Raw genomic sequence first — 24,726 nt, forward strand, 5'->3', positions numbered from 1 at the left:
ATAGCACACCCAAAAAGCTGTGCTGCATCCCTTACCCTAGGGTGAATTTTCGACATGTCCGTGCATGTTACGCTGATTCAGCACACGTTGCTGTATTCATGAGGAATAGCAGGAGCACAACAATGCCACCAGCAGACAGCATGCGCAAATACCTGGGGATGAGAGTCACACAAGAAGTGAGCCAAAAGAAGCACATCTGCATGCATGGGCATGTACTCGACACGTATAAGGTTGTCAACATGCTAGGTGAAAATAGTGTCTCAGGAAAGACATTCTTTTATTACACCATCACTCGAATGATACATCCAAACACCTCTGACTCACTTGCCATACGTGCAGATGGACCCACACATTCCAACACATGCCACACAAGGCTCAATGCGTGCACACTCAGACACTGCAACTCACCACTAAGCAAAGAAGTTGCGTATGAGACGACTCCGGATGTCCTCTTCCTCCTCCTCCTCAACATCACTTGCCTCGTCACCAAGCCCCTCATCCTCCACGGGTGGATGTTCCTGCTCATCCGGATCCAGGATGAGTGGCACAGCTTTCTCCACTGCCATGTTGTGCAGCATGCAGCACACAATGAAGATTTTGCAGACCTTCACCGGTGCATATGGGAGTGCGCCGCCGGTCTTGTGGAGGCACCGGAATTGGCTCTTCAGGAGGCCAAAGGTCCTCTCTATCACTCGCCTGGTCTGCCCATGGGCGTTGTTGTACCGGTGATCGGCAGCCGTTCTGGGGTTGCGGAGAGGCGTGATCAGCCATGGCATGTTGGATAGCCAGAGTCCCCTACATGGAAACATCATGGACAGAAGTGGGTCAGGAGAAGCAGTAAGACAGAAAGATGACGCTAAATACAGGACTAACAGAGTATACCCACCAACAAGACATGCTCGTTCGTTGCGCAGCTGCAGCATCATTTCAGGCACCCTGCTACGCCTCATGATGTAGGCATCGTGTGCTGATCCTGGAAAACGAGCACAGACATGGGAAATCACCATGTTAGCAAGACACACCACAAGGGCATTAATGGAGTGGTAATGTTTGCGATTATGAAAGGCTACCTCCTGTGCCTGTGGTGGTACCAAAGCCACATGTGTCCCATCAATAGACCCAATGACATGGGGCATCCCTCCCAGGGCATAGAAGTCACCCTTGACACCTGTCAACTGCTCAGGAGTTGAGAAATGAATAAACTCATCCAGGTGAACCAACATGGCCTCTAAAAAACCACGGCTGAACATGGTCTGGGACATGCCACCAACATGAGCTATGGTATATTGAAATGAACCCGTGGCAAAGAAATGTAGGGCTGCCATCACCTTCATCATGGGTGTCAGTGCAGTTGGAGGTGTGGTGCCAGCCTTGCGATCAAGTTCGCAATCAACCGTTGGGTGAAGCGGTAGCGGCGTATACAGTCACGTTCCCTCAGGGCAGCCAAGTCTGGCATTGGTCGGGGGAAAGGCGGAGCCCTGCAGTAATTTGGAAGGGACAACGAAGAGTGAGTACACTACAACAACGATGTCAATGTACTGAGCACATGTTAAACAGCCAATACACATATGCTACATACAGAGTCAGGTCTGTGCAATATATCCTGGACACGTATGCCAGGCAGGTGACACTCCTACCAAGAGCCAGCTACAAACGTAGATTCTCAAGCTCAACATGACATGGCATGAAACTAGCTGTGGGCCAGTGTAAGTGAACAGGCAGACGCATTACAGGAGTGACAGACATCCACATATGTGCAGAAGAAGGATGTTTATCATACAGACAGGTTGCGGAACACTAGAGGCACAGGTCACATGTCCCTGATAAAAGGACAGACCACACACCTTGCCATGAAGGGGTCCATGTCAAGACTGATCACACATACATTGATACTACGCAGATATGTCCTTGTCGGGGAGGAGCCTAGCGCGCAACCAAGATGGCCGCGTAGGTGCGAGGCTCCCGAGGACCTCCGCGACCTCCTATGACTATCCTGACCATATCCTGTCCCAGATGAGGGGACTGTGTTGGTGAGCCCGAGCTGAGGTGGCGCCCGTTTTCCGCTTTCAAATCGGACCTCGGACACCGACTTTAGCACCGATTGAGGTTTGCGGCCTTCTCCTAGCCGAACCCCGGATTTGCGTTGTGGGGCGATCCAGTGACGAAGTGAATAACAGCGGCGGACAGGGCTTGGTGGCTCGCGTAGCCCGCCCTTTCACTTTCGCTTTCGCACCCTCCTTGCTGTCTATGCGAGGTTGGGTCGCGGGGCTTCGTGTGTTGGTGTGGCCTCGCTGGGGGACCCTGCCTGCCCGCCGGCTGTGATCCGCCCCGCAGATCTGGGGTGGCACCCCCCCGGAGCCCGTGGACCGGCTTGCCCGCCCTTCACGACGTGGCTGGTGCGATCGGGAGACTGGGACCATGGCCACGAAACAAGATGGCGATCGGGCAAAGGTAAAATCGACCCGGCATGGCGCAGCCCATCAGTCCAACAGCATGGATCGCTATACCCTCCAGAAGGGATCTCCTGAGGTGCCACGCAGGTCCCCTGAGGGCCCTACTGATGCCCCCGATCTGCCCACGGATCTGACTCTGCGGGATGTCATGGGCGCCATCGCCGAGATGAAGGCCTCTGTGGGCCAGCGTTTTGACACACTGGCGCAGAAGATCGACTCGGTCCTCGTAGATGTTGGCCTGATAAGGGCCGATCTCTCCAAGACCAACGACCGAGTCGATTCTTTGGCCCACACCGCATCGGGCCTTACGACAGATGTGGCGGCCCTGCAAACGGAGGTGCGCCGGCTTGCTCGGGCGAGTGCGCTGATGGATCGTCGCCTGGAGGACTCCGAGAGTCGGGCCCGGAGGAACAACATCCGTATCATCGGGGTGCCTGAGGGACGTGAGGAAGCGGCGGCAGACCTTTTCGTGGAAGACCTGATTGTTACCCATCTCCAGCCACGGGGGCTGAGTAAATTCTTTGCTGTGGAGAGGGCCCACAGGGTTCCCGGGGGAAGGCCTAAGGTCGGAGCCGCTCCGAGACCTCTCATCGCCCGGATTTTAAATTTTCGGGACAGAGACGCTATCCTGCAATCCTCCAGACTACAGGGACCGATTAGACTTGACAATATGGACATTCATTTCTATCCTGATTTCACCCCTGCGGTCCAGAAGCAGAGACTGAACTTCCTTGGTGTCAAGCGCCGTCTTCGGGACCTAAATCTCAAATACGCCATGCTTTTCCCAGCTAAGCTGCGAGTGGAGGTGGAAGGTCGCACACACTTTTTTGATCGTCCCGAAGCGGCCGGAGACTGGCTGGATACTCTGTCTGGAGATCGGGGTGGCGGGGGGGGAGCGGCCGGGGGAGAGGGCTCGCCGGATCAAGACTGAGGGACTAATATTGGGCCTCGCTCGGGACAAAAATGATGCCACTTTTGACTATACGTCGGATTGCTTAAGTTCCCCTCCTATGGAGGTTGTGTGGGGTCTCTTGGGGGTTCTCCCTCCTCCTCTGGGGGTCTAGTTAGTTTAACTATCTATGGGGCGACAGGCACACTGCACGTTGGGGGGGCTGTCTGGGCTCATGCAGGGGTGCAGGGAGGGGGGAGTTTTGTTGGGGTGGGTGGGCAGGGATGGGGTGTTGTTCGTTATTATCACAAGGCAACCCTTTTTTTGTGTTGGTTCTACTGTGCTCTCGGGGGGACGAATGATGGTTTCTGTGTATGATGGGGGGTAGGGAATTAACCTTGTTGTCTTGGAACGTCAATTGACTGGGGGACAGGATCAAACGAGGTGTGGTCCTACAGTATCTGAAGCGACTCTCGCCTGATGTGGTCTTCCTGCAGGAGACGCACCTTATTGGCAATTCCTTCTGCGCCATGAATCGGCGTGGCTACCGCCTCGTGGCCCACTCGGGCTTCACGTCAGGCTCGAGGGGTGTGGGTATCATGGTAAAGAATTCGCTCCCGTTAGAAATTGATGAGGTGCTCCACGATGACAGGGGACGTTACACTGTCTTGGTGGGGAGAATGGAGGGCAAAGTGGTTGTCTTTGTGTCAGTGTACGTCCCACCGGGGTTGCAGTCGACCACCTTTGCAGATCTGGGGCGCCTCCTCCTTGGCCTTCCGGGGGGGCTTCTGGTGGTGGGGGGTATTTCAACGCGGTGGTTTCTGGGACTGTGGATCGTCACCCCCCTAGGGACCTCCCCCGGGCACAGGCGTGGCTATCCGGCCTCTTGGATACACTGGGATTGGTGGACTGCTGGCGCTTAAAACATCCCACGCAGCTGCAAAACACTTTCCACTCGGGGGCCCATGGTAGTCTCTCACGGCTTGATTATGTCCTTGTCCCGGCGGCCCATGTCGGGAGGGTGGGGGAGGTGCGCCATTTGGCACGGGGTATCTCGGACCACTCCCCGCTATTGTTGCATTTTGATGTCTTTCCGAGGGCTGAGAGCAGGGTGGTCCCAATCAATTCCTGGTACCTGCGCGACCCCACCATTCGCGCTGACTTGATTAAATCCCTCCAGCGCTATTTTGAGGAGAATGTGGGGTCAGTGCCTTCAGCTATCTCCCTGTGGGAGGCCTTCAAAACAGTACTTAGAGGGGAGGCCCTATCCCTTATTTCCCCCGCCCGGAGGCGCGAGCGGGAGGAGGTGACCCGGGTGGAGGCTGAAATAGCTGAGCTGGAGGGTAATCTAGAAGATGGGGTGACGGATGCTGCACTACATGTCCTCCAGCTCAAACAGGCGGCTTATAGGGCCCTCGTTACGGAGGCGGCCAGGGGCCTTAGTAGAGAGCAACAGGGGCGACTGTATGATGTGGGTGATAAGGCTGGTAAACTGATAGCGTGGTTGGATAAAAAGGAGAGAGCGAATCGTGTGGTCCCGCTGATTGAGAAAACGAATGGTGTGTGTGTAACTGAGCCAGAAGAAATTGTCTCCTGTTTCGCGGAGTATTTCCGCGAGGTGTATTCCCCGGTCTCTTCTTGCTCGGAAGAGGATTCCCGTGCCCTGCTCGGGGATATCGCGCTGCCTTCCCTGTCCGGGGAGGACAGGGTGTCGCTGGACGCTGCTCCCACCTCTGACGAAATCGCCCTCGCCATACGCTCGGTCGCTTCTGGCAAGGCCATGGGCCCGAACGGTATCCCTATCGAGCTGTATAAGCTGCGACCGGATACATTGGCGCCTCACCTCCGCGCAATGTTCCTCGCGGCCCACTCGCTGGGCTCCCTCCCGCTTGACCAGCGTCTGGCTACAATCGTGGTGATCCACAAGGAGGGGAGACCTCGGGATCGGGTTACTTCTTATCGGCCTATCTCATTACTGAATGCGGAGCCTAAAATTCTCGCTAAGGTACTCGCCAATCGGCTGGTCGGTGTGGTGGGAGATCTGGTTCATCAGGACCAGTCTGGCTTTATTCCCCATCGCAATACAGCCCTTAATCTGCGGCGTTTGCATGGGGTGCTTGCGCGCGTCCCATTTATACGGGAACCGGCCATTTTGGCGTCCTTAGACGCCACCATGGCGTTTGACACGCTTGAGTGGCCATACATTTGGGCGATGCTTGCGAAGTTCGGATTTGGCCCAGGATTCATCAGTTGGGTCAAATTGTTGTATGCGGGCCCATTGGCGCAGGTGGTCATGAACGGAAGAGTATCGGCCCCGTTTGAGCTGGGCCGGGGCACGCGACAGGGCTGTCCCTTGTCGCCGCTCCGTTTTGCGCTTGCCCTGGAGCCCCTGGCGGAGTGGCTGCGGTGGGAGCCTTCCATCCGTGGTCTCCGTTGGACCCCCGAGTATGAGGACCGCGTATCCCTATACGCTGATGACATCCTTCTGTACCTAGCCTCCCCACGTAAATCACTTATAGTGCTAGTTGATGTTTTACGCTCGTTTGGTCGTAACTCCGGTCTCGTCATCAACTGGGCTAAATCGTGTGTGTATGTTCTCTCTGGGGAGGCTCCTATTCTCCCGCGGGGCTGTCCGATCCAGATCGCCCCGCAGGGATTTCGGTACCTGGGTGTCTTCATTACTCTGGACCCGGAGGCCCGGTATGAACGGAATCTGCTTCCCCCCCTCCAGCGTCTGCGGGTAGATGTCGCACGCTGGCGGCGCCTGCCGCTTTCGCCGCTCGGCCGGGCGGCATTGTTCAAGATGATGTCTCTGCCGCGTTTTCTGTACGCTTTGCAGAACACTATGGACTTGGTCCCGGCGCGCTACTTCCGTGAGGTGGAGAGTCTGCAACGCCGCCTGTTCTGGGACGGGAGGCCGCGCATTGCTCTGGCTAAGCTGACGCTCCCATGGTTTGACGGGGGGATTGCCCTCCCGGATATTAAACGGTACTATTGGGCCTCCCAGCTCGCTGCCATTAACCATGGCCTCTACGGGCCCGCCTTAAACCCGGCATTTGAAATGGACAAGATGCTCCTGCCAGGTGGCGACTACAATCGAGCGCTCTACTCTGGCGCGCCCGACGCTCGTCTGACGGGCCCCACGCGTGTCATGGTGCAAGTCTGGCACGCGGCCAATGCAGCTATGGGGTGGAAGGACCGTTTGACCCGGGCATCACCACTATACGCGTCTGAGCGGTTAGGTTCCCTGTGGACCTCTAAGGGCTTCGAGAAGTGGGACATAATAGGTATCAGTAAAGTGGGGGATCTTTGGACGAGGGGAGGATTTAAAACGTTCGATATGCTGCAGACGGAATTTCAGTTGCAGGGCAGTGAATACTTTCGGTATTTGCAGGTCCGTCATGCGCTGGGCTCCGTCTTTTCGGACGTTGCCTCCATCCCGGAATATTCCCCCCTGGAGGATAGAATGCTGGATGGGCACGTCCCGGACAGCACGATCTCACTTATATACAAAAAGCTCATAAACGACCGCTCGGGCCTGTTGACTGCCCTTCGTGCGGCTTGGGTTGCCGACGGGCTGGAGTTGGACGACGAGGACTGGACCTCCGCGGTGGCCTCCCCGAAGGAGGTGGCCATACCGGCTCGCCTTCGCTTCGTCCAGCTCAAGATACTCCACCGGGTCTACATGACGGGGCCAAAGCTTCTGCGTATGGGCTATGCTGGAGATGGGTTGTGTAAGCGTGGGTGTGGTGCTTTGGGGACCTTTCTGCATATCTTGTGGGAGTGCCCGGAGGTGGAAGGGTTCTGGCGTGGTGTACATCAGGTGCTGCGACTGGTTACGCATGTGGCGCTGTTGCCTGAAGCGAGAAGATGCCTGTTGAATGTGTGGGAACCGACTGATTACTCGGCGCCGCAGACGTGGTGGGTGACTCTGGGATACATGATAGCCAAGCGTGATATTGCTCAACTGTGGGGGTCCCAGAGGCCCCCGACGGTCTCGTCCTGGAAAGAACACATGGACTGGTGCATGTTTCGAGAAAAGGTGGTGTATGTGGTGAGGGGTAAGCCTGGGACGTGGGTGAAAGTATGGGGCCCCTGGAACGCCTACCGAGGGGGTATCTGTGCACCTCCGCTGCTGCCTGATGCCTCGCCAGCCCCGTCCCCTTAGCCGACTCATTCCCCCGCTGCCGGGCATTGGGTTCCCCCAGTCCTCGCTCTGTTCTCTTCCCCCTCTTTATACTTCTGTGTATAGTTGGGATCCCCCCTCTAGAGGAGCACGTGCTGCTATTTTTGATTGTGGGTTGCCTTGTGGGTGTGGTTTTTATTTTTGTTGTTCTTAATTTAAAATGAAACCGCATAATGGGGCCTGGATGATGTGGCTTTTGACATTGTTACCTACTGAGAAATGCTCCTCCTGTAATACCACGTGTCCAATAAATGTATATCGTATGTTCCTACCATTGCTAGCGGCCGGCCGGAAGGTTGTGGGCCCATACTTGTATACTTTTAAGACTTGTAATAAACGGTTTCAAAAAAAAAAAAAAAAAGATATGTCCTTGTCTCGCAAGTCCATGTTCGATGCATACATACACATGTTACGTCTGATTCCACATGTGTCCTGGTGTGCACAATAGTGTGCCATGCCCATCTACACACAGGCACATGTTGGATGCAGCAACTGCAGATGCATTTGACGGCACACCAACAGGAAGCTTATGGGAACACATGACACACACATGACATACTCACATCGTGCGACGCCGGTAGCCACATGTCAGGTGCAATAATCCGTGTACCTGGCATCAGGGGACAGTTGCGGGTGTTGGCGACTGTGCCATGACAGTGACGCATTGCTCAACAAGTCTGTACTACATGCACACATGTCAAAGGTGTGAAGGGGATGTGTGGCACATAGTGCACCATCACACATGACATGTGTACACAGCTCATCACACATCTATTGGGTTCAAACATGAGGAGATATGTGCCACATCACAGCCTGACACACCTAGGCCCGAGACATGTAGGACTGCACTGACAATGACTTGATGTCCAGCCTTGGCCAAGTATGAAAGCTCAATTCCTTTCTGTGTGCCGCCTGTCACCAGTGTAAGGTGTGAAACGCACCGTACACACGCTCTGAGGGCATGTGTAGGGTCCGTATCACTATGGTAGTGTAGCCGTAGGCGTACGCCATGGTGATACGGTCCGTACATGCGTGTGTAGGGTCCGTATCACTATGGTAGTGTTGCCGTAGGCGTACGCCATGGTGATGCGGTCCGTACACGCGTGTGTAGGGTCCGTATCACTATGGTAGTGTAGCCGTAGGCGTACGCCATGGTGATACGGTCCGTACACGCATGTGTAGGGTCCGTATCACTATGGTAGTGTTGCCGTAGGAGTACGCCATAGGGATACGTCCGTACACGCGTGTGTAGGGTCCGTATCACTATGGTAGTGTTGCCGTAGGCGTACGCCATAGGGATATGGTCCGTACACGCGTGTGTAGGGTCCGTATCACTATGGTAGTGTAGCCGTACGCGTACGCCATGGTGATATGGTCCGCACACGCGTGTGTAGGGTCCGTATCCCTATGGCGTACGCCTACGGCAACACTACCATAGTGATACGGACCCTACACACGCGTGTACGGACCGTATCACCAAGGCGTACGGCAACACTACCATAGTGATACGGACCCTACACACGCGTGTACGGACCGTATTACTGGAGTAGTGGTGCCCTAGGGGCGTGGAACGCACCGTACCTGTGTGTGTATAGTGAAATTACATAGGGGACACATGAGGGACAAGTATAAGGGCCTAAATGCATGCTGGTTGTCATGGAGACCGAGTTTCCAGTTCAAATTATTCATAAGGTGGGCTGCAAAAGTCGGTTGGAGACAATATACAATGTTGCCAAGTGGTTGTTGACTTGACATCATGCTCAATTTTTGAATCATGCAAAGGCCCTCACTGGGGAAGGTTTAAAGGGATTGTAGGAAACGTAGGATGCAAATGAGACTGACCAATCACTCTGTACTCCTGTATGTGAAACAGGCCAGGAAGGCCAATATAAGGCAGCCAGGTCCCATGAGAGAGCACTTGCCTGCACAACCTTTCATTCCACACCACTGCTGCTGCTTGTGATTCCTCTGGCACCATGTCCAGGTCTGTGGAGAGGGCCCAGCCATTCACCCTGGAGGAGAATGTGGCATTGCTGGATGTCATCCTCCCACAGTACCCCAGCCTGTATGGGAGACCAGGGGAGCAGGTGAGTGCTGACTCCACTAGCTTAGACTGTGCCCCTTTTTTGTGACAGTCACTTCTGGCATTGTGTCCAGGTGTGACAGACATGCAATGTTCTTTAGAGTGGGTCCCGGGGGGGAATGGCTCATGTCTCCCATGCAGAGCATGCTGTAGTGCATGTCTGCACTCCTCACTTGCATAGTGCTTACTGTGACAATCACTGCATGGTGCATGCCACATTCAGCCTGGCTAATCCTCTTGGGAATGTTGTTTCTCCAGTCCTGATGTGATTCTGTGTTCCCCCCAGTGTGACAGGTGACTGTACCCACAGATGTGTGTGAGTTGAGTGTACCTGTGGTGAGAGTGTCCAAATGATGTGTGCGTCCCCTGGACATTGGTGTGTGTAAGTTCCCTGTCATGTGGGTGAGTGTCTATGTGGACCCTTCTGATGTGAGCAGGGAGCAGTGCTGTGTGTCTGACGTGCTGGGCTAGCCCAACACCTGTGACACCCCCCAGTCAAGTGGCACATGTGCAGAGTGAGGTTTGTACCCGCAGTTGCCAATGGCAGGTGATTGTCCTGTGCCTGTGTGTGTCTGTGTACTCTGCTGAGGTTGTGTCAGTGGCCTGGGGCATGTGACTGCTTTGAGGTGCTGCACATAATCCTGGTGTAGCTTGTGATGCACAGTGTGAGCCCGGATCATTGATTGTGTGGCACCCCTCATTCCACCTGTGTACTTTCAATGCCACGTAGTGCATTTGGCCTTCCCCAGAGGATAATGTCCCTATGACAAAGGTGCAATGAGTTGGCTGCATACTATGCCCTGTTCACACCAGCCAAATTGTTCAAATGTGTGTCTCTGTGATATGTAGCAGGTGTATTGATGTTGTCTCACTTTGTCATCCTCACAGGTAGGCGCCTATGCCAAGGGGGAGATCTGGAAGGAGGCCGTCAGGGCCGTGAGGTCGGTGGAGGGATGAAAGCGGCGCCTGGCCCAGGTGAGGAAACGCTGGCAGGATATCCGGTGCTGGACCAGGAGGATCGCCCGGGTCCTGCTGGGGGACTCACTAGAAGGTCATAAGAACCGTGGGCGCCGCCGCCTCACCCACATAATGAAGCGTATCCTGGTGGTGGTCTTCCCAGAGATGGATAGGCGCTTACAGGAGAAGCAGCAGCAGGAAGGGGGTAGGTACATGTGTGTTTGTTGTGTGTCACCAGCTGTTGGAAGTGCCAAGTGGCATGGATACACAGCCAGGGTTTATATGTGCAGTGCATATCCTGTTCCCCCAAGTCAACCCGTGCTGTTCTTCCTCCCTTCCCCTCCTTGACATGTGTACCCTGGTCTGTGTGTAGTCACTCTTGCACAAGGTTATCTAGGCTGCCAGTTAATCCAAGTGCCCAATGCTTGCAGCGTCATGTGTGGGGGTGGTGTGTGACATGTGTTGGGACCTTGCCTGTGCCCTGGCCAGTTCAGTCATTGTGGGGTCCATGTTAGTTGCCACTGATGCTGAGTCCCGACATAGGAGTGTGTCTTACAAGTGTACTGCCTTACAGCATGCATGACCAATGTTGTGCCCTCAGACATGATGTGCATGAGTGGCAGATGTGCATAGTGCAGGGACGGTCGCTTCTGTTGCTGTCATATCCATACAGGACCATGGAGGAGTCTGGCCACTACAGTCCCCTGGGGCACCTTTTCCTAGGTATCATGTGTGTCATCCAACAATGTGGTCATTCTCAGTGTCTTCAGCATAGGTTGGTCTCTGTGGCATTGTACCCTGGCCTAATTTGTCTTTCCGTAAAGTGTGCTACATGTGTCCACTGTACAGAGTGACACAATTTGGCTTGTGCATACTCACAGTGGCCAGTGCGTCTTGGTACAACTATCTGATGATGGTTGTTTGTCAATTATATGTGTGGACAGGCTCACGAGGAGTACTTTGTGTACACTCAGGATTTATTGAAGGGCATGTTTGTAATCCCCGAGTAGGAGGTATAAGTACTTCCTCTGTCTCAATCACATTGTCTCAGGTAGGGGGGGGGGGTTTGTGCGGAAAAAGGCCTACATGTCCAAACCTTATGTCTCCTTGCCAGGTCTGGCCTGTGTGTGATGCTTGTCTGAACATACACTCAACATGCAGTGACCCAGTCATGTTGGGTATGGTTTAATGTATTTGCTAAGCAGCATGTGCCACAAGTTAGGAGACGTGGTTCCTGCTCATCCCCTTTTTGGCAATTGTGTGTGGTCCAGATGCTGTGCTCGACTGTCCCCAGAGACTGGCTCTATCTAATTTGATATCAAGTTATTTGCTGTTGTGTCATGCTCTCCATTGTTTCCCAGTGGCATGGTGGGTCAACCAACTGTGTGGTGCAGGGCCTACATATGTGCGTAGTATTGTAGATGTTACTCATGTTGTTTTTCATGCTATGCACTGTGACCTATGTAGTTTTGAATCATGTGCCATATGTATACAGGTGTCTGATTTTTCCTGTCTCTTCACCTTGCCCACAGCATCGTCGGGGGAAACCGAGGGAGACACTGGCACGGACCTTGAGGAGGGATCGAGCACCGGTGCCACCAGTGCTGGGGAGTCTGGTGCAGCGAGTGGCACGGAGGCCGAGGGGAGTGAGGCGGAGGACCTGTCCAGTCCCACCACCGACTATGACGCTGACGGGTCCGAGGCTGAGCTCCCAGAGGGGGCGGAGGCTGCTCCCAGAGCTGAAAGCAGCACTCCATCTGTCGCCGCCCCCTCCATTCCCATCACCGGCCTCCCACTTGCTCGGGTCCCTTCCCTCCGTGCTAGGCGACAACATGTCTCCTTCGTGCCAGGCACTGCACCCCCTGCCCCTGTCTCTCCTGCTGCCGTCAATGCCGAGTCTGTGGACATTCTGCGGCAGTTGCAGGTTGGTCAGACATCACTGCTTAATGTCCTCCATGGCCACACCAGACTGCTGACACAGATCGTGTCGTACATGGAGGGCATGTCAGCAGCGTTGTCTGATCAACAGATGTTGCTGAAGTCCATAGACTCGTCACTGACTGCAGCAGTGGATCTCCAGCAGCGCTCCGTCCCCCCTACCCCTGCACCATCCACACTTCCCACTCCCATGCCTGTCCCACGCACACCCAGATGTCCCCATGCACACACCCCACCAGACACAGGCAGCACACCACCAGGGAAGGCCAAGCGAACTCCTCCAGTCACGCACACACAGGGGAAAGTAGGCACACCCACTGGGTCGGGGGGCAAACGGCAGCCACGCAGCCACAGTGGGAGTCCGCAGTCCTCAAGACCCACTTCCTCCAAAACCACTCCCCTTAGCTCTCCTGGCCAACTGTCAGATAAAGAGTCCTTTGTGGCCAGTGTGTCCCTCAGCCCCAGTGTGGCACCACCCCGCAAGCGGTGGAGGCAGTGCCCGGCCAGGGTAGTTGAGTCCCCCCCTGTCCACACCCTCCCCCAGTAGCGCTGCAACCCATCCCTCCGACCCCCCCCCCCCTCCATGGGGCCTGTGGTTCATTCGGGTGCAGGGGAGACACTGGAAGAGCTTGCAACTGTGTGCAGCGCCCTGCTAACCACCACCTTTGGCGCTGCCCCACCCCCTGTGGTGGAGATGTCCGTCCCTGCACCCACAACACCTACCCTTGCCCCTCCTGTCCCTGCGGTGCCTGGTCCTTCCCCCCCACATGATGCCCCCCCTTCTGTGGATGATATGGTAGAGTGAACTGTGCAGGCAAGCTAGGGGAGACGCGTCCCAAAGTGTCCCCCACCAGGACTTCGCACATGGCCTGGCCTATGGGCCCTGTGTATAGTGGACATTTCTTTTGCTATTATTTTTTACGCCGAATAAAGCATTTTGTTTTTCATTTGCACACAAATGATCTTCTGGTCTTGCTGTTGGTGGTGCTGCTCCATGATTTGGGGTGGTGATGATGTGTTAGGTGTCTGGGAAATGTTGTAGTGTGCTGCTCATGGGGTGGACCCTGGTATCTGTGTGCCATCACAAGGTATCTGCAAATAATCTTTGGTCATGTAAGCTCTTACTGTATGGTGACATTGTCCCAAGGTGTGTTCCTTCCTCTGTGGACCCTCAAATCTTCTCTGCAGGGTGTTTCCCAATTGTTGTGCTGAGCTCTGTCTACATTTCCTGGGTGTGTGACGGATCCCTTCAACTTTGGCCATGCATGCTCAGCAATGTCTCCACCTGCATCATTTGTGGCATCCTTGGTGGTCACTGTACTTGTGTATGGAGTATATTGACATGACTTCATGTGGACATGTTCCCTTTTACGCACTATGCATGTGTTTACTCCCAGCCTCGCACACATGTGTTACGTGTTCTGCAGGGTCTTTGGGCACCTGTCTGACAATTGTGGGCATTGTATCTGTGGGTACTCCACCCTTTTCCTTCCATGGGAGGCAACAACTTGTTGGCTGCCCCAGCACCTGTACATTCCTATCAGTCCTGGAATGTGTGTGACAGTGTGTGTTCCCTTTGGGTCTCTTAGTTTAGTAGGGTGGCACATGAATATACAGTCTTGTTGCATGCTCTCAGTGTGTGTATTGTGCTGCCAGCGCCAGGGGTGGGTAAGCATGTGTCATTTGTCATGACACCCACATGTGGTGTGTCATGCAGTGGGGGATGGACATCCACCCTCATGGGAGTAGGACACTGCTGTCAGTGATGTGTTGGCATGCCACTCTCAATATAGTCGCACTTTGTGTATGCCTTCATGCACCCATGGAGTTTTGCTAATTTTAGGATGGTGTACACACCACCATGTCTCTGTCCACTGCTGGGAGGACTCTGCACCCACCCCTCCTGTGTCTGGGCACTGCTGGGAGGACTCTGCACCCACCCCTCCTGTGTCTGGGCACTGCTGGGAGTGATAGGCACCCACCCCTCCTATGTCTGGGCACTGCTGGGAGGACTCTGCACCCACCCCTCCTGTGTCTGGGCACTGCTGGGAGGACTCTGCATCCACCCCTCCTGTGTCTGGGCACTGCTGGGAGTGATAGGCACCCACCCCTCCTGTGTCTGGGCACTGCTGGGAGGACTCTGCACCCACCCCTCCTGTGTCTGGGCACTGCTGGGAGTGATAGGCACCCACCCCTCCTGTGTCTGGGCACTGCTGGGAGGACTCTGCACCCACCCCTCCTATGTCTGGGCACTGCTGGGAGGACTCTGCACCCACCCCTCCTGTGTCTGGGCACTGCTGGGAGTGATAGGCACCCACCCCTCCTGTGTCTGGGCACTGCTGGGAGGACTCTGCACCAACCCATCCTATGTCTGGGCACTGCTGGGAGGACTCTGCACCCACCCCTCCTGTGTCTGGGCACTGCTGGGAGGACTCTGCACCCAACCCTCCTATGTCTGGGCACTGCTGGGAGGACTCTGCACCCACCCCTCCTGTGTCTGGGCACTGCTGGGAGTGATAGGCACCCACCCCTACTGTGTCTGGGCACTGCTGGGAGGACTCTGCACCCACCCCTCCTGTGTCTGGGCACTGCTGGGAGGACTCTGCACCCACCCCTCCTGTGTCTGGGCACTGCTGGGAGGACTCTGCACCCACCCCTCCTGTGTCTGGGCACTGCTGGGAGTGATAGGCACCCACCCCTCCTGTGTCTGGGCACTGCTGGGAGTGATAGGCACCCACCCCTCCTATGTCTGGGCACTGCTGGGAGGACTCTGCACCCACCCCTCCTATGTCTGGGCACTGCTGGGAGGACTCTGCACCCACCCCTCCTTTGTCTGGGCACTGCTGGGGCTGATGGCCACACACCCCTATGTGTCTGTCCACTGGCGTGGTATGACCGTACCCACGCTCTTGAGGCGTGGGTATGGGCTGTACCCCTACGGCACCCCAACAATGGCAGTACGGCCCGTACCCACGTCCCATAGGCATGGGTACGGGCTGTACCGCCATTGTTGGGGTGACGTAGGGGTGGGCGTGGTACGACCCATACCCACGCTCTCAAGGCGTGGGTACGGGCCATACCCCTACGGCACCCCAAAAATGGTGGTACGGCCGTACCACGCCCACCCCTACGTCACCCCAACAATGGCGGTACGGCCCATACCCACATCCCATAGGCATGGGTACAGGCCGTCCCGCCATTGTTGGGGTGCCGTAGGGGTACAGCCCATACCCACGCCTCAAGAGCGTGGGTACGGTCATACCACGCCAGTGGACAGACACATAGGGGTGTGTGGCCATCAGCCCCAGCAGTGCCCAGACAAAGGAGGGGTGGGTACCCACGCCTTGAGAGCGTGGGTACGGGTCGTACCACGCCCACCCCTATGTCACCCCAACAATGGCGGGACGGCCCGTACCCATGCCTATGGGATGTGGGTACGGGCCGTACCGCCATTGTTGGGGTGACGTAAGGGTGGGCGTGGTACGACCCGTACCCATGCTCACAAGGCGTGGGTACGGGCCGTACCCCTACGGCACCCCAACAATGGCAGGACGGCCCGTACCCACGTCCCATAGGCATGGGTACGGGCCGTACCGCCATTGTTGGGGTGACGTAGGGGAGGGCGTGGTACGACCCGTACCCATGCTCTTAAGGCATGGGTACGGTGCGTACCACAATTGTTGTGTTGCCGGTTCTCGTCCATTTCGACTTCTGTTGTGGTGGACGCAGGCCTTGGTGGAGACGCCCCCGCCCCCCGAAGTGACCAGGCCCTGGGGGTCAGGTATGTACAGGGCATGTATGATTTTAAACTTGGGTGGGGGTTATGTTTCCTGCCCCTGCCCCCCCCCTTTGCCCCTGGGTGTTGTTCTGACCTTCTGCGGCGTCTGCGTCGGTTCCTGTACACCAGGTGGACTGCTATGAGGGCCGGGATGACACGTAGGTTGGGGTCCATGGCTGTCCGTCGCGTACAGGTGCTCCTTCTGCGCGTCGTCCTGATTTCCCGGCAGTTTTTGGCTGCCGTAAAATATAATCCGTGCGGAGTGACGTGGGCACGAATCGTACTTGCTGGTTCGTGAAACGCTGCCTGACTCCGTCCGGACGTCACGTCCGCGGTGTCCCGGATCCGATTTGTATGTATTTTTTTGCCGGTCGGTGTTTTTTACGATTCGTACGGAAATGGTGTTTCTGTACTAATCGTACTAGCGGGTTTGTAAGGTGTTTTTCCCGGGTACGAGTCGGACGGAGAAAACGCTCCGTCCGACGGTTCGTACCCGGGTTTTACAGGATCGGAATCGGCACCATAGTTGTTAAAAATATCGATTTTTTAATTAATGTTATGTATTTTAGTATATATTTTAAATGCATGTGATGTATTTTTTTGTATAAGAATTGTTTACATTTTTTAATACATGTGTTAAATTTTTAGTAGTTACTAATTCTTTTTTTATTTGAATTTTGGGTTTTTAGTTCCGTAGCGGGTTATGGGTTTATAGGGGAATAAGTTGGGAAGTAATTTAATCATATTCAAATAATGATAATTTTTTATTTATTAATACTTATTTAATTGAGATGTTATAGTATTAAATGTGTAAATTAATTTATTATTACTTAATTAATAATTGGCTGTTAAATAATATTGATTAATTAATTGATCATTAATTATGGAAATTGTGTAATTAACTTTAGGTGTGTGTTTTGGGGTTTATATGAGCAAAGGATGGCAAGTAATTTATTGATTTCTTAGTAACTATTTGTTAATTGTTAATAATTAATTTAATTAAAAAATTATTATGGTAATTGTGTAATTAATTTTAGGTGTGTGTTGTGGTGTTTATAGGGGTAAAGGGTGGGAAGTGATTTGTCTTTAATATACATTTGTTAATTATTTATTTTGGGTAATTGTTTATTTCTGTGTGTGTGTTGTTTTTACTGTTAAAGGGTTACAGAGTGGATATTAAATACATTTTACTTACTTTATAGTTAGTTTTTAATAGTAATAGTTTGTGATTTTAAAATAAGTTTTAATTGTGTAATTTATTATTTTACAATGTAATTTAGGTGTGTGTTATGGGGATTATAGGGTTAAAGTGTGGGTAGTTAATCAATTTGTACTATTTGTTTTATTTTTATAAATATTATTTTTTAATTGATGATTAATTATGTTAATTATGGAAGTATATTTGTTTTCAAAATGTAGAAGTGTGTTGTGATTTGTGTGGTGTTATAGGGTAGGAAATAAAATTAATTCATTAATCTAATTATTAATGTTTTTGGTTATAAATATTTTCTAGTTTAAAATATTGAGCTTTTGGAAATGTATTTATTTATTTTATTTTCTATAATATTTATAGGTATTTGTCATATATAAATAACATTTTAATATTTTTTCTTTTTAAATACTACATATATTAGTATTTACATTTTTAATATATGTCTACATTTATTTATGTATCAATTTTTATAATATTCTTTTTTGATTTTTAAATATTTATTTTGATTTAATTTTTGAACTGACGAGTGTGAACAGTAATTGTATCCCTTCGCTATCCAACACTTTCCCTACTGTTGCACTTATTGGAGTGGGAATAGTAATTGTTACCCCTCCACTATCCAACACTTTCCCTACTGTTGCACTCACTGGAGTGGAAATAGTCAATTTTTACTCCTCCGCTATCCAACAATTTCCCTACTGTTAAACTCACTGGAGTGGGAATAGTAAATGTTACCCCTCCACTATCCAACACTTTTCCTACTGTTGCACTGACTGGAGTTGGACTAGTAAATGTAATCCCTCTGCTATCCAACACTTACCCTACTGTTGCACTCATTGGAGTTGGAATAGTAATTTTTACCCTGTCACTATCCAACACTTTCCATACTGTTGTAGGTATTGTAGTGGGAGTAATAATTGTTAACTCTCTGCTATCCAACACTTGCTCTACTTTTGCACTGACTGTTTTGGGGAATGAACATTTAAATATTTTTTAATAGTTTAAGTTTTAATTTATTATAGAATGTTTTTCTCTTATATTTTAAATTATTTATATATATATTTTCTATTTTTATATAATTTTAAAGTTTTAAAATAAATTAAAAATAATAGTTACGTAATTTTTTTAAGTAAATATATATATAAATATATATATGTAAAAATTATTATGTTTGTGTGTTTATCTTTTTTTAGTTAAGTTTATTTGTTATATTTTGTTAAAATATATATTAATTGTATTTTATTTAAATAAATTTAAATTTAGCATAATTAATATATATTATTTTATTATACGCATATATATAACATATTTATATTTATATATATATATATATATTTTGCACATCTATATGTTTTTTAGTCAATGTTTTTGTACTTACCTGTTTAAGTATAGGGAGTCGATATTTTTGTAGTCTATATTTGTTCATCGATATTTTTTACATCGATGTTTGTGACATCGATGTTGTGTCAGTGAACCTTTCTTCAGTACCCGTGGGGTGTAGACAAAGACTGCCCTGTGCTGGCTGATCTCCTTAGTCGAACTCTTACAGAACCACTTCTGTTAATTGCGAGCAGTGTCATTTCGGTAGACCGTCTCTGATGGGCGGTTGCAGGTGGCAGTGCTTCAGTGCCCATCACCCCTCTCTTTGCTACGGACTAACAAGCTGTACCACCCGCAGCAGAGAATCCTAGGGCTGACCCTTTGGGCTGTACATGCCTCAGTCTAATGAAAAGTTCAGTAAACCCCTTAATCACCAGTAATATAGAGTCTGATTTTAGTTGGTCTATAAGTAAAGCTATTGTGGAAAAAAATTCGGGCGTGTCAACATTCGGGGCATATATATTAGCCAGAAGCAACTGTGTCCCTCCCAGGGATCCCTGCACTAAGAGAAATCTGCCCTCCGAGTCAGTCACAACTGATAGAACCTGGAAGGGAAGAGAGCGATGTATTAAAATGCACACCCTATGGGAGTAAGTGCTGTAGCTAGAAAAGAAACAATTTTGTCCAAATAACGCTGCAAAGTCATGGGCTGGCAGCGGTGCATAGTGTGTCTCCTGTGGAAAAGCAAGTTGAATGGAGTGCCTCGCTAAATAAGCTAGCACTTGTCTAACTTTCTTGGGGCAAGGTAATCCCCATACATTCCAGGATAAACATCTAAGGCACTGGTCCGCCGTATGTACCATTCTAACGCTCTTCTATACACTTATATTTCTGTGATGGGCATGTGGGGAAAGTGGATCGTACCGTGTGATGCTGCACAAGATAATATACTCCTGATAATTGTAAACTGCTAATAGAGACTAAAACAAAACAAACAACCCCATTCAGCCCCCCACCACCCCCATCGGATACACAAATAAGCGATACCCGGTGAATCCCAGCAAAGGCACAAAAAACAAAGGGAAAGGAAGAGGAGAGGGGAGGCAAGGGAAGGAGAGAATACAGGAACTTATCCTGGGGGGGTTAGCAACAATCCAGTGGCGCCATCCCTTGAACGGACAGTTACTGTTGGGAATGTGTCCACCCAGCCTGGCAACTAAGTTCGAGTTCAGCCCAACACTACCAGTTGAGGAGGTGACACGGTGGACCCAAATTGCAGTCTAACTATAGTTTCCCAGAAGTCTCAGCATGGTCCCGCCACACCACACTTCATCAGTTAGTCAGCGATCTTAATGCCTCCGAGTTGTGTTGCCTCATCCAATCCAGCCAACCCTTCCAGAGCTAGAGTGAAAACGTCATTCTTTTTCCTGCCGCTGCAGCGGCTGTTGATGGTTTTTCCATCCGGAGTATCAAAGATGTGCGATTTGTTCCCAATTTGTACCCTAAGTCATGCCGGATAAAGCATGGCATATTTAATGTTTGCTTTTTGAAGCATGCGCTTCACATCGGTATACTTGCGGCGGGCATCTTGAATTAAGGGTGTAAAGTCAGGGAATAAGGAAATGCTCGATCCCTGATGTGAGAGCAATCCCTTCTTTCTTGATAGCCGGAGTGCAGTGTCCCGATCATTGGTATTGAGGAGCTTAGCAATAATAATCCTAGGGGCCGCCCCCGGTGGAGAAGGGGGACCCAGCGATCAGTGCGCTAGCTCAATAGCGAAAGTAGCAGAAAAGGATTCCCTTCCAAACAGGTCCGTCAGGAGGGATTCAACAGATTTGAGCATAGGGCCAGTGCTGGTTGACTCTGCAATCCCAGAGACCCATAGGTTTTTCCTGCGCGACCGGGCCTCCAAATCTTCTGCTTTCATCACGATCTGCTTGAGAAGGCCCTCAGCCCTATCGAATCGCTTTTGGACAGAGGGCTGAATGTCCTCCAATTCCGAGATCCGGTTTTATGCTTTATCGATCCTAGTATCCTGTGCTTCCAAGCGCCCATTGAAATCATTGAGTCAGCTATTAAGGGTGTCTGAGCGAGCGTCGATTGATTGAAAGCCCGCTCTCAGTTCGGAGATAATGGCTGCGGCACCCTCCAGCTGGCCATGCTCTGGGTCGGTGGCTCCCTCGCTGTCCTCCCACCAAGGGGTCTTTCCCCCATCAAAATTCAGCTGCCGTTGTTTGGGTCTGAGCGGCCCATTGTTGCTGCCCATAAATGCAGAGTAGAGCTCCAGGGGGAGTAGTATACTGTATGAGGACACTTAACGTGCACAGCATGCAGACAGCTGGGTCGGAGCATGGATTAGGCGGCTAAGGCGTTTGAATGCTGTCCACATATTCCTGCCCACAAGTTATTGGCTGTAGTCGGTGTCTACAATGCGGTAGAGATTATACTGAAGCGGGTAGCGAGTATGCCGTAGGTAAATAGAGCAGTTCCGAGCAGATGTCGGAGGCGTGCATGCGCGCGCTTATTTAGAGCCAGTTCAGAAAGAAAAAACCTGGGGGATTCATTGTATATAATCTGATGTACATTCACCGTTGCTCTGGGCAGAGTAGCTGATCCTGAATTTGACCCGCTGTATGGAAGTGTTAGCACTGCGAGTCTGGCAGTATGAAATCACCCCCTCGCGGCATTCATTCTTATCTTGTTCGTGTTCTGGTGAGTTTTGCTGTCTTCATGTTGTCCTTGCAGACGTGTGGTCATGGAGTAGACTGAGCAGAAGCCCCGGAGTCAGTTATAATTCAGCCGGTAGCCCGCTGAAGCCCGCAGGACGGAGCAAAGGCGCCGCCAGGTTAAAGCGTTTCAGTGCGCGAATGCGCTCCGAGCACCGCCCTCAGGCTCATCCAGGTCTCCTGTTGACTCGGGGCCTCCGAGGGCTGCATCAGGCCCGGAAGCGCAGCGTGTATATCTCAGCTCCCCGGGCACATCCAGCCTTCGTTGTTGGAGTGAACGTTGTCTGTCAGCACCAAGGCTCTCACCATGTGTTTTAGCACTCTTCTCAGCGCATATTCAAGCAGTCGGGTGAATTTAATGCTGCGACGGATCCAGAGATCACGAGTTAGGCGGCCATCTTAGTCGCCTGTTCGGCCACGCCCCCGTTTAGATATGTGTTTGATGTGTGCAAGTTACATATTTGTTTATCCACACATGTAGGGTGTTAAATTGTCATACCTTGCTATACATTTTTATGGACATGTGTCTATTTTCGAGTGTGTACCTTACATCCATGTTATCTAAATGTGTGACAAATGCTGTTAATGATGTTTGCTTTTATGACTTGCACTTACACATTTCCCACATATGTATGGCACTTGGTTATTATAATGGTTGTCCCTGATATACTTCAATCCACAGGTCCTGTGCATACAGAGGTTGTGAGGCATGTGCATAAAAATATCTTCAATCCACCATTCCTTCCAATAGTTTCAACAAGAGGCAGTATTCACAAACCAGTGGGCAAGTACTAAGACCGTTATTTGCAACCTTCTGTAACTAAAATGAGAATATTCATCAAAGATACCACTGATTTATTGAACAAAATTAACCAATTTTCCATCATCAAAGACAAAACAATTGTATTGTGTACGGTGGATGTAAAATCTTTATATACATCTATTCCACATCAATTGGGCATAGAAGCCACAGAACAAGCTTTGCTGCAAACTGATTATAATGATGACTTGTACATCTTCCTAATGGAACTATTACAATTCACTCTACTACACAGTTATTTTAAATGGAAAACCGATTGGTTCTTACAGAAGACCGGAACTTCAATGGGCAATTGTGCCGCCCCCACATACGCTAATATCTTTATGGGGAACTTTGAAGAACAACATATCCTGTCAATACCAGAATGGAAAGCACATCTCAAATTTTTCGTGAGATTCATCGATGGCATCTTCATCTTATGGAATGGATAAGTTACAGAGCTTACTGAACAACTTGACAAACTCAATCAGATAGTCAAAAGGATTCAATTTGCTCACAAGATCCAAGAACAATCAATTAACTTTTTGGATGTAAGAATAACAAAGATCTCCACAGGTTTTGGAACAGATCTTTATAGAAAAGAAATGGACAGAAATAACACCCTTTTATATGGAAGTTTTCATCAACTATCATTGAAACACCACATGCCTTATACCCAGCTATGAAGGCTCAAAAGAATTGTATAGAATCCTGAAACTAGCATGGCACGCATCAACAATATGTTACAACGATTCAAGGAACGAGGTAACCCAGAACACATATTGACACAAGCTCGCACCCGGTGTGAATCCACAACCAGAAATGAACTACTAACATCAAAAGAGAAACCCACACAAAACCGCATGACTGTGGTTTCTAAATTTTCCACCATGAGCGGAGCTTTCAAAAGGATCATTAAAAAACACTGGTCGATACTACAGTTGGAGTCAGACTTCAATCACATCTTTGAACAGGAACCGATTTTCGCCTACACCAGGGGGAAAAATTTGGGGGAGATCATTAAAAATCCCTCCAGTCAACCGAGCCAAACCACATATAAGGGAACTGTAGCTTGTTGGAATTGTAACAACTGTCACAATATCATTACCGGCTCCTACGTAACACACCCCATGAAGGGGTACAAAATCAAACTAAAAGTGACAGCTACATGTGACACATCCAACCTGGTGTACCTATTAAAATACCCCTGTGGGAAAAGCTATGTGGGGCAAACTAAAAAAAAAATCAAAACACGCATAAACGAACATAAGAGCAACATCAGAACCAAATATATGAAATTGACAGTGGCTATTCATTTCATAGAAGCAGGACATAACGTCAGTCAACTCAAATTCTGCGCGTTGGAAACCATAGCTAGAAACAAAGGAAGAGACAATCACAATTATTTATTACACCAGGAAAATCATTGGACCAGCCTCTTGAACTCTATGAAACCTTATGGGATGAACGAACGTATGGAGTTTCAGTGTTATCTATGATTGATCTCGTATTGAAAGCACAACATTCTAGTTACTAAAAACTATAAGCTCTGTTTTGTTGTTTTACATTTGTTAACATTTTCATGTTTCATTTAACATCACAATGTTTCACATCGTATACGTATATTTATGTTCACTTTATCATTTACCGTCAACCATCATAATCACCACAGGGAATGTATGGACGTTTCCTTCCCTTTTTTGTTCAATCTGGGGACCCACATTAATCGCACCACCACAAGACGAGTTTCATGCTCATGGCATGTAAAAGCACGGAGCATTTTCCGTTTATTAAATGACCACGCCGCATGCGCCAGGACTTTCGCTTCTGCAAATCTAACTTCACTAGTAAGTAACTACGCTGCTAGGAGCACGCTTTGATTGATATTACCAGTGTTATTAACTCGTATATTCACAAACTCGTATTAAGTGACCTTTGGCGCACTCACTTGAGAATTGACTACATTAACCACACATCCACAAACAAACTCGTATTGGTTAAATTCCGGCATGCTCAGTCGAAAAAGCACTCATGTTAACCTCAGTTTGGGATAATCACTCTATTCCACACATATTATATCGCCCCTAAAAGTAACGCAACGCATTTGTTTCGCTTAAATCAAATTCGCTTATCCACAACATCTCACCCTGGACTGTTTAGGCACGCAATCACTAGTATGACCCCGTGGTCCTTGTATATTGAACTGTACCTTTTCTATTTGTTTTAGACCATCCCCAGATGAAGGCCGAAGAGGCCGAAGAGGCCGAAATGCATTGGGATATTTGAAGTTATGCAATTCATGGATTATAATTGATGTATTATGTGAGATGAAGTATAATTCCCCTTGTTTGAACAATACAAACTAATACAGATTTGGAAACCTT

At 50.2% G+C, this 24,726-nt stretch overlaps 1 long non-coding RNA gene across 1 annotated transcript in view; it reads left to right on the top strand.

Annotated features, from left to right (window-relative positions):
- Positions 1 to 22,419, top strand: part of LOC146797726 (uncharacterized) — a 237,521-nt gene extending 215,102 nt beyond the window's left edge. The window contains exon 5 of the long non-coding RNA XR_014969033.1: positions 22,226 to 22,419. This is a non-coding gene — a long non-coding RNA (uncharacterized LOC146797726). The remainder of the gene's footprint in view (positions 1 to 22,225) is intronic.
- Positions 22,420 to 24,726: the final 2,307 nt, after the last annotated feature.

Source organism: Triturus cristatus, chromosome 9, assembly GCF_964204655.1.
Source record: "Triturus cristatus chromosome 9, aTriCri1.1, whole genome shotgun sequence".
Taxonomy (NCBI): Eukaryota; Metazoa; Chordata; class Amphibia; order Caudata; family Salamandridae; genus Triturus; species Triturus cristatus.